At 44.3% G+C, this 7,440-nt stretch overlaps 1 pseudogene; it reads left to right on the top strand.

The window, feature by feature from the left end:
- The first annotated feature begins 4,087 nt into the window (after nt 1-4,087).
- Nucleotides 4,088-4,845, top strand: LOC122910690 (annotated as a pseudogene).
- Nucleotides 4,846-7,440: the final 2,595 nt, after the last annotated feature.

Genomic DNA, 7,440 nt, shown 5'->3' with positions numbered 1-7,440 from the left:
CAGGCCCAGTCCTTTAGAAGTGCCTCTCTTCCTCCTGCTCCCTCCATCCTGCATAGACCTCATAGCAGCACATGGAACCCTGGACTGACAAAACTCACCTGCTGATGCACCTGCCTGCCCAACTAGACCTTGAGTATCTGCGCTTACTAATTCTTCCCACCCATGTCTAAAACATGGCCTAGCTCGCTGCTAGGCTCGCTGCTAACCACAGAGATGTGGTTATGGAGTCCGTCATTTCTATATCAAGGCCATGATCTAGAGAGAAAATGTAACCTCTCATATTCCCTCTTTGCAAGCATAGCTTTCATGGAGACTGGGACACCTTAGTACAAATGTTGGAAAGGAACTGATTTCCCCATCAGTCCCTGACCCAGTACAATCATCACAGAGACATGGGACAATGACCGTAGCTCAGAATCTTGGACACCTTCCAGATGCGCTTAGAAGATGCACTTGATCCAAGTGGAGACACCTTCCTGTCTACTGGAAACAAGTTTTCAATTCAGGAGAAAAAGAAAGGCCCTGCTAACCTGTATGTGACAAGATATTTCATGGGTAGAAGTAGAACTCAGATGAGTTGAAGAGAGAGACATCCCAAGGACAAGAGCTCTATCGGCTCAGTCTGTCACCAAACTCAGGAAGCTCAGGCTCATCTTTTCTCTCTCTCATTGAGTCCATCTACTAGTGTGTGTGTTACTGTTACTGTTACTGACCTGTCTTCCCATATGCAACTTTCCCCAGTCCATGACCTTCTTGTCTTAAAGGCCCCCTGGGCTTCTAAGACTCTTCCGCCTCATTGAACTCAGGTTTGTGCCTCAGAAAAGGTGTGTGGGAAAGTATTTTTTTAAAGATTTTTATTTATTTCACAGACAGATCACAAGTAGGCAGAGAGAGAGGAGGAAGCGGGCTCCCCACTGAGTAGAGAGTCTGATGTGGGGCTTGATCCCAGGACCCTGAGATCATAACCTGAGCCGAAGGCAGAGGCTTTAACCCACTGAGCCACCCAGGCGCCCCAGGAAAGTATTTTTGAGCAGAGGTTTTTCAAATGGCCTCAGGACAAGCCAGGTTAACCCTCCTTCAGAGGGAGAGACTTGGAGCAGGTGACAGTGATCCTTTGAGCACGTTAGGTCTCAGGGTAAAGCCCAGAACTTGATATTGGAGCAGATCTCTGACACTGAATGAGCGCATTTAACTTTATGTATGAGGAAACTGAGCCCAGAGAGGTCAGGTGACTTGCCCATCCTCACACAGCCTGTATATGACCTTGCACCTGGGAGTAAAGTGCCCTTCACACTCCATTGGCCTGTGTGCTTGTCTTCTTCCACACCTTTACCTGCTAGAATCAGATTGAGATGAAAACTGGCTATGTTCTGGGGTACAACAGTGGTTCTGAAACTTTGTTTCAGATTAGAATCACTTGGAGAGCTTAAAATAATATTGACGTCTGGCTGCATACAAGATCAGTTAAATCACAACTTCTGGGCTGAGTTCCAAGTGACCGGGTACCGGAACCAAGGCAAATAGCTTGACTTGGCTGTGCCTGGGAGTGAGGAAGGGTAGGAGAGGACAAGTGGCTTGGAGGGTCCAGTCCCGTTCTGGCATCCTGTAAGCCTATGATTCTGGTAGAGGGAAGCAGTGAGGCAGGGGGATTGCTTTGGTCTACTGGGATTTAGGACTGTTTTTAAGTGGGACCTGCATCTACCAGAGAATTTTGATGGTCTACAAATTATTTCTGCATCCAGAGGAATTGGACCAGTCCACCAGGCTCTCTTGATGCTGCCATTTAGAAATAAACACCCTCACTGCTTGGGGACAGGGGAAGGGCTGAGTACGTGACAGAAAATTTCTCCTTGACCTCCGGAGAATATTCTGACAGTGTCTCTGTAGATGGAGACAAACGTCTTCTTTGGATAAGAAGCCTTTAGATGATTTGAACATAGGTTTACAAGTACTTTTTTGGTAAGGTAGAAAACTGTAGTATTTAAAAATTAAGAGCCAATTTTTTATGATTTGAGAACCAAATAAACTTAGATTGATAAATTGTTAAATGCAGACACTGGTAAGAATAAAAGCTAAGGGATAAGGGGTTTTATCAGTCATTTCTATTTTTGTAAATTTTACATTCAGTATAGTCTAAAACTGGAGCCTATCTACCTCTATATATTTCTATGTATCTCTATGTGGCTTTGAAATGTGTCACTATATGGTAGGTGCCAATTCTCCTGCCTCACCCATATTTTCTTCCCTTTGGAGAAGTTGTCACACTTGTTCATACCAGCGTAAGTAAAGAGATGTTTGGAGTGGGCTAGGGCCTCTGTAATGTGGCCAAAGAAGAGAGGGAGTTGGCTAAGAGGGCTGATCCCTGGCTCTCTAGGCTTCTGCTTGGACACCTGGGAAACCCTTATTCATTCTTGACCAAGTAACAGGGCACCTAGAGGAGTGGGGTGAAACAGCTCTAGCCAGCCAGATATCCTCCATGCAGTTCTCTCAGCTTACATCATAGCTGTGGATTACCCTCAAAGATCTTCAAAGTTCTGGGTTCTTCTGATTTTTTTTTAGTTTTCCTGGGAGTCTTGCTAGGGATGTCACAAACTAAATCAGTCTACCATAAGATTTTGTAGAGTGATTATATATTTCCATGTCTGCCATGATCATCTGCCCTCTCAGTCCCTGAGATAGCTCTTTGCTCTTGGTGGGAAAATATGTTAAGGAATGGTTATATATTATTTTTCAATGTACAATTTTATATAGTGATTATTTTATAATTATGTTATTAATCTCATTTTATAGAGCAATTATGTACATATATATTTTTGACAGAGCGAGAGCACATGAGTGCTTCCTGGGGGTGGGGAGGAAGGGGCAGAAAGAGAGAAAGAGAGACAATCTGGGTAGGGCTGGATCCCATGATCCTGGGATCATGACCTGAGTCAAAATCAAGAGTGGCATGCTTAAACTGACTTAGCCATCCTCCCACCCCAATTAATATTATATAATATAATAATATAATATTATAATATTACAAACTTTGCTGCAGGCTTCCTGCAAGGTCAGCTTCTATCCAGAGGGCAGGTTCACCCAGGGATGGGGCCTTTCCTGGGGCTGCTGAATCCAATGGTCCAGTGTGGTGGGACAGTGGCCCAGTTGCAACAACTGTCAGCTGTGATGGCTACAGGAGTCAGCCTTCCATAGGCTGCACCACAGATTAACTTCACCCTCTGATCAATCCTGCTTCCTCCCTGCCCTGCCACAGAGGTCGAGAGCTAATCCATATCCTGCTTGCCAAAAATCAATCTCAAAATCTGCTTCCAGAGAAACTAACTCGAGACAGCTGAGAGCGGGAAGGAAGGCAATTTGGAGGGATTTTGGAGCTAGATTGCATCCCATCTGGCTGGAAACGAGAACCCCTTCATGGACTAGGTGGAACAACCATGGCCCGGATACAGCTGGCAGTCTAAGCATTAACACCGTCACGGGCAACGGGATAGTAATTGCTTATTGCCACTGAAGCAAATAGAGATGCTTTGTGTATCAAGAAAGCTGAGACCCAGACCCAGGATTAATTAGAGTGGTCAAGCTCTGGTAAGGTTAGTCAGTTACCCACAGGAGACCTGTTAGGCTGTGCGGTGTGTGTGTGTGTGTGTGTGTGTGTCCACCTCATCTGAGCCTGCAGCAATGTGTGTGTGTGTGTGTGTGTGTGTGTGTGTGTGTCCACCTCATCTGAGCCTGCAGCAATGGCCCACCATGTCCCTAATAAAAACAAGTGCTGTCTCTCCATTTTCTTCCTACAACCAGAACGATCGCTCTAGTTCTTCTTTATTCTCAAGTCCCGCCCTTTGAGCTACCAGTTAGGGAGAGAAATTGGTACTCCCAAATAAGCAGGCGAAACGGGGTCGGATACAGAGGAGCGGAAGTAGAGAGTTTTCGTTAGAGCCGTAAAGTGCGGCTGACTGTTTCCCTTTCGGGATAACGACATCTCCCACTGTCACTGTGGGCTTTCCCGTGTCAGGGGAGCTGCCCGACCCTTGCTAATTCAGTTTTTCCCATTCCAGTCTTCTCCCTATCGTCTCCCCCTTCGCCCTGGAACATGTTCAAGAAATTTGATGAGAAAGAAAATGTGTCTAACTGCATCCAGTTAAAAACTTCAATTATTAAGGTTATTAAGAATCATGGGGTGCCTGGGTGGCTCAGTGGGTTAAAGCCTCTGCCTTTGGCACAGGTCATGATCCCAGGGTCCTGGGATTGAGCCCCGCATCGGGCTCTCTGCTTCCCCCTCTCTCTCTGCGTGCCTCTCTTCCTACTTGTGATCTCTGTCTGTCAAATAAATAAATAAAATGTTTAGAAGAAAAAAAAAAAGAATCAATTCATAGAGCAATTTCCAGTTGTGGAACCATGGCTTACTCATAATGCCTAAGAAAGAGGCTGTCAGAATAGTGTGGTGCCATGAACATATAGAAATCCTTACAGTGAATGGAGTGTTACTATTTTTTAGACAAAGAGAAGGGCCTTTTTATCCAACCCGAAACTTACTTCACAAATATCCTTTTATCCTGCGGCACCAGCAGGTTGATAAAGGAGCTTTCAAATTTGTACTCAGTGGAGCAAATATCATGTGTTTGCTTACTCTTCTCCTGGAACAATAGGTAGGATTGTTGCAATCATGGCAGAAGGAAAACAGTGTGCTCTGTGGGTTAGAGTCATGAAGATGTTTGCATAAGATATTGAGAAAGTCAACAAAGGAGTTGACATTGAAGATGTCCATTGTTTAAATGATGGTCTGTGGCATATAAAAATATATCAGTGAGGCTCAAAACAAATACAGTTAGGCAAACTGTGGATATGGTGCTTTATCATTGTTTTTGTCTGTGTCTGACAGCATGAAGACAACACTCCTGTGGTTATGCTGGATAAATTCAATGGATGCTAAAAAAGAAAAAAAAAAAGAACTTGTTATCACCTTTCTTGGAGACAATGCAGGCATCTCTCTGCAAGGCAGCATCACTATCTATAAGACCTGTACCTGTCTTCTCTCCCAGCCATCAGGCTATAACTCCCCCAGAAGAGTGGCATGACCCAGCTGGGAGAAGACATGTGGGACTGAATTCTCAGGGTACTTGACCTTTGTGGCCAGACCACAAAGATGGGAAGCTCTCCTGAAATACAAGATTTAACACCCTGGCAAATGCCCCAGAAGATAGTGTGATCTCAATACTGGGGATGGCTCCTGGGAGGAGGGGGCAGAGAGAGAGGGAGAGAGAATCTGAAGTGGATAAGGAGTGTGGAGCCTGATGTGGGGTTCGATCCCAATATCCTGAGCTCAGACTGCAGCCAAAATAAAGTTTCAGCCACTTAGCCAACAGTGCCAGCCAGGCGCCCCAAGATTATTGTATTTTTATTTTTGCCAGGAATAACTTCACTTGAAACCAGTGGCTATTTCTGGAAGGGGTATGAATTAACCAGCACACTCTGGAATGAAAACCATCTTCCTTTTCAGAGGACTCAAACAGGCCGTTCCGAGGTATGCCAGAATATGGCCTACAGAGAAATACATTTTGTTTAAGAATAAAAATAACAGCGTGCCTGGGTGGTTCAGTCATTAAACATCTGCCTTCCACCTAGGTCATGATCCCAGGGTCTTGGGATCAGGCTCCCTGATCTGCAGGGAAGCCTGCTTCTCCCTCTCCTACTCCCTTTGCTTGTGTTCCCTCTCTCACTGTGTCTCTCTCCGTCAAATAAATAAAATCTTAAAAAAATAAATAATAAAAATAACCAAAATCCGTCAGGGAACTGCTTTTCTGTTTAGCAGAAACTTCTGCAGGGCCAAAAAGCCTTAGCATCCTATCTGCAAATCAGGGTTCTATGCTACCAGAGACCGGGAGGCTGGAACTGCCTTCAGGCTTGGGGATGAGCCTCTTAGGAATGCTGGGAATTCAAGGAGGGCCTGTCCAAGGGAGATAGGTTCATCCGGCTGGTAAAAATGGTACTATGTGTTTTAATCTTTGAAGACTTAAAAATAATACATTTAGGGGCACCTGGATGGGTCAGTGGGTTAAGCCTCTGCCTTCGGCTCGGGTCACAATTCCAGGGTCCTGGGATCGAGCCCCATATCGGGCTCTCTACTTGACGGGAGCCTGCTTCTCCTCTCTCTGCCTGCTGCTCTGTCTACTGTGATCTCTCTCTCTCTCTCTCTCTGTCAAATAAATTTAAAAATCTTTTTAAAAATAATACATTTAATTTCTTGGGGCACCTGGGTGGCTCAGTGGGTTATAGCCTCTGCCTTAGGCTCAGGTGATGATCTCAGGGTCCTGGGATCAAGCCCCGCATCGGACTTTCTGCTCAGCAGGGAACCTGCTTCCTCCTCTCTCTCTGCCTGACTCTGCCTACTTGTGATCTCTGTCTGTCAAATAAATAAATAAAATTTAAAAAATAATACATTTAATTTCTTGAAATTTCTGAAGAGTTTATAATACATATGCATGGCACACCAACTCCCGTCTTTGCCCAGGACCTCCTCCCCTTCGTATTAGCCACTGTGTTTGGTTTCCTGGGTACCCTTCCAGAATGTTGTATGTATATGCAAGCAGGTATGATATATTTTCTATATCATATATATGTGTGTGTATACCTATACACATATATACACATGTATATTTTAAGATATATTAGTCTGTAGTGTATTTTTAAAAGATTTTATTTACTTACTTAACAGATCACAAGTAGGGAGAGAGGTAGGCAGAGAGATGGGAGTGGGAAGCAGGCTCCCTGCTGAGCAGAGAGTCCAATGTGGGACTCGATCCCAGGACCCTGAGATCATGACCTGAGCCGAAGTCAGAGGCTTAACCCACTGAGCCACCTAGGCGCCCCTATACGCATATATTTTTATATATTATATATCTCTCTATATATATGTCCTTCACCCCCTCCCATTTAAAGGTACAAATTGTAGTATACTAGGCACAGGTTTTTTAAATCTTGCTTCTATTCATTTGATAATATCTTGTAAATCATTCTTTCAGCACATAGTTTTTTTTATCTTTTTCTAAGGCTGCATGGCAGCCCACTGAATACATTTACTATAATTCATTTAGCAGCTCACATTGGAATAAACACTCATACTCAATAGCCTTTTGATATTACAAACAATGCTGCAAGATATATTGGATTATATTATTCCACTGCTGGCAAATCTTTTTTTTTAAATGATTTTATTTAATAACTTTTTTTCACAAAATCTTTTTTTTTTTTTTACAAATTTTATTTATTTACTTGAGAGAGAGAGAGATGGCGTGAGCATGAGCGGGGGGGAGGGACCGAGAGAGGGAGAAGCAGACTCCCTGCTGAGCAAGGAGCCCGATGTGGGGCTCGATCCCAGAGCCCCAGGATCATGCCCTGAGCTGAAGGCAGATGCTTAACTGACAGCCACCCAGGTGCCCCTTAAAA

The sequence above is a fragment of the Neovison vison genome, chromosome 6, assembly GCF_020171115.1.
Source record: "Neovison vison isolate M4711 chromosome 6, ASM_NN_V1, whole genome shotgun sequence".
Taxonomy (NCBI): Eukaryota; Metazoa; Chordata; class Mammalia; order Carnivora; family Mustelidae; genus Neogale; species Neogale vison.
This window is presented reverse-complemented; position numbering and strand designations above follow the sequence as displayed.